Here is a 7202-nt window from a genome sequence, read left to right as displayed (position 1 = left end):
GGGGGAGAGGGGGAGACAATTGTGCAGCAGAGTTAACTCAACGGGCCTAGACTGTAAAAACCTTGGACATGACTAAAGCCTGTCTTGAGAACTGTACTCAGTCAGTTCCCTGAAAATAAGCTCTGAGCCCTTGGAATATTCTGTTTGATGAATATTTTTCTACGTCTAGAGCCTTGGGTCACATGGCACACTTTGATTAGAGTTTATGCTATGTGATTTGTGTTGAATCAATTTTTACTCTAGGGGGATGGACTCTACATAGTTAAGTTCAGTCACACAATCGTTGCATGCATACTTGACTGACTCCCAATAAAAACCCTGGGCAACAAGGCTCAAGTGAGCTTCCCTCATGACAACTCACCACGAGATGTCACACTTAGTTACAGGGAGAATTAAGCACATCCATGCAACTCTGTGGGGAAAGAACTCCTGTAAGCTTACCCCATGTGCCTTTTCCTTTGTTCATTTTAATAAACTGAAACCAAGAGAAGAGCAGTTATTCTGAGTCCTAGGAGTCTACCCACAAATCATTGCACCTGAGGGTGCAGCAGGGAAACAGACTTTTGTTCTCTCAGGTCAGGGAGGAGACACTCTGGAGGTGGCCTGCTCCCAAGCCCCTGCCTGCCCCTCTGAGTCCCGAAGCCAAAGGCTGGAGTGTCCTTGCTTCCATTCTTAAGATGTCAGGCTCTGAGTAATCACCTCTCCAGGTAGCTGAGGTGGGGGCAGGCACCCAGGACCAAATATTCAGGCTCATTAAGGCCAGATCCTTAATGATATTAAGGACGGATATTACTTGTCCCCCTTGCACTGAGCAGTCGTGACTAGCTTTGGACCTGAGGGTGCAATGATTAGAGTAAACTGACACAACTAGCCTCACAAATGAGATTTGCAATAATAACTGCTGGTAGCTAAAACATGGGGAAAGCACTGCATGAGAAAAGAAAGGATTGCAGGGTAGGTAACGACGAACTTTGATGCCTGATGGTTACTGAGTCACCGTATAAAACAACAGCTGCACTGTGATAAATTACTGTAGGCAGAAGTTACCAGTAAAATACAGAAATGATAGAACCAGCTCCTACAGAGCTGGCTCACTGAATGTATAACAAAATATAAAATATTGAAAAGCAAGCTTAAATATACAATCCCCTTATTTTTAACTATAATGAAAAATAGCTAAAATGAAAGTTTTTGGAACAGATGGTGGCACTGCATCAAGTTTGGATTTTGGCCACTTTAAGCTACAATTGCTACTTTAGGGTTGCTAAGGGTTGCTACCGAAGGGAAAAATTTTGCTGGATCATCTACCATCGATCGTTATAAATTCATTGTGTTGGAAATTTGGTGGATCTTTTTCAATATGAAGAATCATTATCTCAGACGAGCGTGGTGGCTCACACCTGTAATCTCAGACTTTAGGAGGCCAAGGTGGGAGGACTGCTTAAGACCAGGAATTTGACACCAGTCTGAACAACACAGTGAGATCCTATCTTCACAAAAAAAAGAAAAATAAAAAATAAAATTAGCCAGGCATGGTGGCACACACCTGTACTCCTAGCTACTTGGGAAACTAAGGCAGGAAGATCATTTGACCCCAGGAGTTTGAGATAAGACAGCTATAATTATACTATACTCCAACCTGGGCAACAGAGTAACAGCCTGTCTCAAAGAAAAAAACATATATATGCGGATGAGGGTGGGGTGAATTATCTTTCATTCTGAGAAAATGTCCATGTATTATTATATTATTATTTTTTGCCTTCCATTTTTTAATATTCTGCAACTTATCGTAAAATTTCATAATTCTACTCTAGTTTTCTTTCTTCTATTATTCCAATTGTCTGTTTTTCCCATTCCTGACCCATTCTTTACATTTCCTTGACTATAGAAGCTTGGTTGCCATGTGGCGGTGTTAAGAGGTAGGGTCTCTGAGAAGCAATTGGTCATGGGGACTCCACCCTCATGAACTGACTAATGCCATAAATGCCAGAGTAGGTTAGTTATCATTGGAGTTCAGCCCCCTTTTCCTTTCTCTTGTATTCACTTCCACCTTCTTTCCATTTGCCGTGTTATAATACAGTAAGATGGCCCTTCCTCACCAGAAACATCACCATGCTCTGAAGATTCTCAACCTCCAGAATTTTTTAAGTTTTGCAGTTAAAAATTTGGAACATTTTTTCTGTTGGAGTTAAAGTGAGAGCAAACATTAATATGAACAAAGAAAACGGTACATGAAGTAAGGTTACACGAGTTCTCTGCCAGTAGAGTTGCACAGATGTGCTTAATTCTCCCTGCAACTATGTGTGAACAAACTTTTTAAGTAAACTTTTTCGGCTACAGGTGAACAAATTTTTGAAAAATAAATTACCGTTTTTGGTATTTTGCAATAGCAGAAGAAAACAGACTACGACAGCGGTCCTTTGTGACCGGCTTTTTTCATTTAGAATGCTTTCAAGGTACCTCTGTATTTTAGCATATATCTGTACTTCATTTCTATTTATTGTCAAATAATGTGCCACTGTTAGGATATACTACATTTTATTCATTCATCAGTTGATGGATATTTGGGGTTATTTCCCCTTTTTGCCTGTAAGAAAAATGATGCTATGAAGATTCATGTGTAACTTTTTGTGTGGATACATACGTCTTGATTCCTCCTGGGTATATATATAGGAATGAAACTGCTGTGTCATATAGTAACTTTTTTACCTTTTGAGGTATTTCCACACTGCTTTCTAAAAAAGTATACCATTTTACATTGCCACTAGCAATGCATTGCTGTTCCAATTTTTGTACTTCTTCATCAACCCATGTTATTGTCTGTTCTTTAATTATAGTCATCCTAGAGGGTATAAAGTAGTCCTGCTTTAAAAACTAGCACTGCTATTTTGTGTAATCAAAATTTTTTCTTATCCTCTGGATGATATTATTTCTTTAAATTCTTGTTGGTTCCCTGAATTGTGTCTCGTTGAGGCCCATCTGCTCAGTTGTTTTGAACTTCTGTCTTTCAATTTGGAGGCATTTTATAGATGTCTATAATACTTGTCTAGACATTCATATTTAAAGGTCAAAAACTTACTAAGAACGCTATGTTTATGAATAAGGCTTTCTGACATGTGGTCACTCTGCTTTTTTTACAGGGGACTCCATATATTATTATTTAGAAATATTTTCTTTGAAAATATTTTATTTCCTGTCTATGGCTATGTTCTTCTTTGATTAGCAATGTAAGTCACTTTTCTCTTCTCACTTTTATTATACACAGTCAAGAGAAGCCTAGACATACCTTCGACACTTCGCTTAAATTATCTCCTCAGCCAAAGATTCAACTTCATTCCACGTAAGCTTTATCTTTCACAAAACACTAGGGAAGTCTGCAGACAGAGCAACGGAGGGAACTAACAGTACATCATGAAGAATAAAAATGTTGACTTAATCTTTCTGACTTTTGATCTGCACACCACCCCCACTAACCAACCTGGTAATCCTGAGTTAAGAGCCTCACTAGTTTAATGTCTCCAAATCATTTACTTCCAGTTTTCAGGTATATGGGTAAGAAGTTAGTAACAGTAAGCTAAGATTTAACCATCTATATTCTGACTTTAAAGAAAAAGCTTTTATTTTAATTCCACACTTGAACTCTGAGTTTTAGAGTAACAGTTTCCTTCAAATCCCAAGGCTTTCTTCATTTCTGTGAGGGCAAACTTTTTTCATCACTATTTCTGTCTCTAGACACATAAATACTTATCTCTTTCCATGCTCTACAACTTAAAATGTTTTGTTTGCTTCTATCTTCTCTTCTATATTTTAACCACATGAACTGACACTTTGAAAACATGACATTATTGACATTTAAGTTTTTAGAAATGATCCTTTTTCTGGATTTTCATATTTAAAACTAGAAAATTCATGTCTTCCAAAATTTCAAGTCTTCCTCACATGCAAAATACATTCATTCCATCCCGATAGCCATAAATAAGCATTAACTTATTCTAGCATCAACTCAAAAGTTTGAAGTCTAACATCTCATCTAAATATGATTTAAATTAAATGAGTGAAATTCATAGTACAATAGATTTTGAAGCAAACTGATCTCCAGCTATGAACCTGTGAAAACAAACACATTATGTGCTTCAAAAATACAATGGTGGGAGGGATATAGGGCAGACATTCCCATTCCAAAAGGAAGAAATAGAGAAGTAAGGGGTAACATGTCCCAATAAACTCCCAACACAACATTAAATCTTAAGGCCCAAGAATAATCTTTAGCTCAATGCTGTCTGTCAGGCCCACTGGGGTGAAGGTGGTCTTGCCCCTGCTGCTTTGCTGAGCAGGGATTTGGGGCCCCACAGCTCTGAGCATCCTTGTTCCTACAGCTTGGCAAAATGGCCCTCCATCAGTTGTCTATTCTTCATTCGCAGTATCACTGTGTCTGGGCACCATGGTTCTCCTGGGCTGAGATCATAAGCTCAGGGCTCTACCAGAAGGCTCCTTCCTTTAAAACCCAGGTAGAGCCTGCCATTACCCCTGGTTTGTGCATTCTGCACCTTGGAGGAAATCTAACCCTCCAGAAGGATGATCACTGTAGCCTCTGCCACACCTAGACACACTGAAGCTACACCTGAGGCAACTGATGAACACAGCCCACAACCTGAGTTCATGCTGGGCAGTGTGGCCCAAGGTCCCACAGACTCCTGTGGCCCTTACACTGGATTCTTTCTTTGTCTTGAATAGCTACTGGCTTCAGTTGAGACTGTTGACTAATCTCCTTAACAGATGGTCATTTGGCCACACTCTTTAAGTTTGTTCCCAAACAGCCTTTCTCATTCTTTACAATATGGATAGGCTTACAATTTTTCAAACATTTAAATTCTGCTTCATTTTTGATTAGCAATTCCTTTAAGTCATTTTTCTCTTCCCATGTTTTGCTATATACAGTCAAGAGACGCCAAGCCATATCTTCAACACTTTTCTTAAATAATTCCTCAGTCAAAGATTCAACTTCATTCTTTTTAAGTTCTATCTTTCACAAAACACTAGGGCAGGAATACAATTCAGCCAAGTTCTTTGCCTCTTTATAATAAGAATGGCATTTACTCCACTGTGCAATGCAATAACATTGTGATATTGTAAAATACATACTTAGTCTTTGTCTCTATTGTGGTATCTTTTTTTGTTTTTGGAGATGGAGTCTCACTTTGTCGCCCAGGCTGGAGTGCAGTGGCATGATCTTGGCTCACTGCAACCTCCACCTCCCAGGTTGAAGCAATTCTTCTCCCTCAGCCTCCCAAGTAGCTGGGATTACATGTGCATATCACCACACCCAGCTAATTTTTTTGTATTTTTAGTAGAGATGGGGTTTCACCATGTTAGCCAGGATGGTCTTGATTTTCTGACCTCATGGATCCACCCACCTGGGCCTCCCAAAGTTCTAGGATTACAGGTGTGATGTGGTATCTTTTTATACCCATGAGTTGACTGATGGCTGGCAGCCCCTCAGTAACATCAGGATGGAGGGTAGGACTTTCTGCACCACCCCTCAAAACTCTGGGGAGGAAAGAAGAACTGAGAGTTAAGCTGGTCACCAATGGCGAATGACTTAATTAATCCTACCTACATAATGAAGCCTTCCATAAAACCCCAAAAGGACTGGGTTTGGGTAGCTTCTAGATAGCTGAACACTGGCAAGTTGCCACAGAGTACCACGTCCAGAGATGGCATGGAAGCTCCATGCTCCTTCCACCATGACTTGCCCTACGCATCTCTTCCATTTGGCTGTTCATCTGTATCCTCTATAATGTCTTTTTTGTTCTTATTGTTTGTGAGACAGGGTCTCATTCTGTTGCCCAGGCTGGAAGGCAGTGGCGCAATCATGGCTCACAGCAGCTGGACCTACCAGGCTCCAACAATCCTCCCACCGCAGCCTCCTGAGTATCTGAGACTATAGGCACACACCACTACACACAGAAGATTTTTGTATTTTTTTGTAGGGACAGGCTTTTGCTATATTGCACAGAATGGTCTTGAACTCCTAGGCTCAAGTGATCCATCCTCTTCAGCTTACCAAAGTGCTGGGATTACAGGTGTGAGCCACCATGCCCAGCCATGTATCCTCTGTAATATCCCTTATAACAAATAAGTAAATCAAAGTAAGTTTATCTCTGAGCTCTGTGAGCTGCTCTGGCAAATTAATCAAACCTGAAGAGGAAGGGATCACGGAAACCCCTGATTTATAGCCAGTCAGTCAGAATACAGGTGGCAATCTATTACTGGCAACTGATATCTGAAACTGAAGTCAGGCATGTGGGACTGAGTGTCCAACCTGTGGGATCTGATGCTGCCTCCAAGTAGATAGTGTCAGAACTGAAATGAATTAAGAAGACACCAAACTGGTGTCTGGGTGAGAATAATCTTCTGTAGGATCTGCCAAACAACTGGTTGCTGGTGAGAAGAATTCCCCACACATTTTGGTAACCAGAGGTGCTACGCTGTATTGAGTGGTGAGAGAGACTAGGAAAAACACTGATTGTTTCCTCTCTATCCTTAGAAACATGTTCTTTCTTTACATGTGACATCCATCAAAATGGCCATTACTGTGCATATTTCCACCAATATTCTTTTCAGAACTATTCAGATATTCTCTAAGAAAATTGAGGCTTTCTCTACAGCTCTCTTTTAACCTCAGTTCCCACCAGAATTGCCTTTAAAAGTCTGCTCACAGCAAGTGGGCCTTTGTATGCATTTCAAAATTCTTCCACCTACTACTGATTACGCAGTTCCAAAGGTGCTTCCACATTTTTTGGTGTTTGTTATAGTACCACCTCTACTTCTCAGTACCAACTTTCTGCCATAGTCCATTCAGTCTCCTATAACAAAATACCACAGACTGGGCAGTTTATAAAAACTAGAAATTTCTCACAATTCTGGCAGCTAGAAGTCCAAGATTCAATGTCTACTGAGGACCCACTTCTTCATAGACAGTACCTTCTAGTTGTGTCCTCACATGATGGAAGGCGAGGACACTGATCTCTTCAGACATTTATAAGGGCATAAATTTCATTTATGAAGGCCCCACACTCAGGGCATAATCACCTCCCAAAGGTCCCACCTCCCAAAGGTCCCACCTCCTAATACCATCACAAATAGGGAATAAATTTCAAAGTATGGATTTTGGGAGACACAAATATTTAGTCCGTAGCAGA

The 7202-nt window shown here is 40.2% G+C and overlaps 1 protein-coding gene across 2 annotated transcripts in view; it reads right to left on the bottom strand.

Moving 5' to 3' along the window:
* The window catches only part of CENPK (centromere protein K), a 46405-nt gene that overhangs the window by 15528 nt on the left and 23675 nt on the right, over positions 1-7202 (bottom strand). The window lies entirely within an intron of this gene.

Source organism: Sapajus apella, unplaced genomic scaffold, assembly GCF_009761245.1.
Source record: "Sapajus apella isolate SASKATOON/1434 unplaced genomic scaffold, GSC_monkey_1.0 scaffold1, whole genome shotgun sequence".
Lineage (NCBI taxonomy): Eukaryota > Metazoa > Chordata > Mammalia > Primates > Cebidae > Sapajus > Sapajus apella.
The sequence above is the reverse complement of the archived record's forward strand: the minus strand, read 5'-3'. Positions and strand labels throughout refer to the sequence as shown.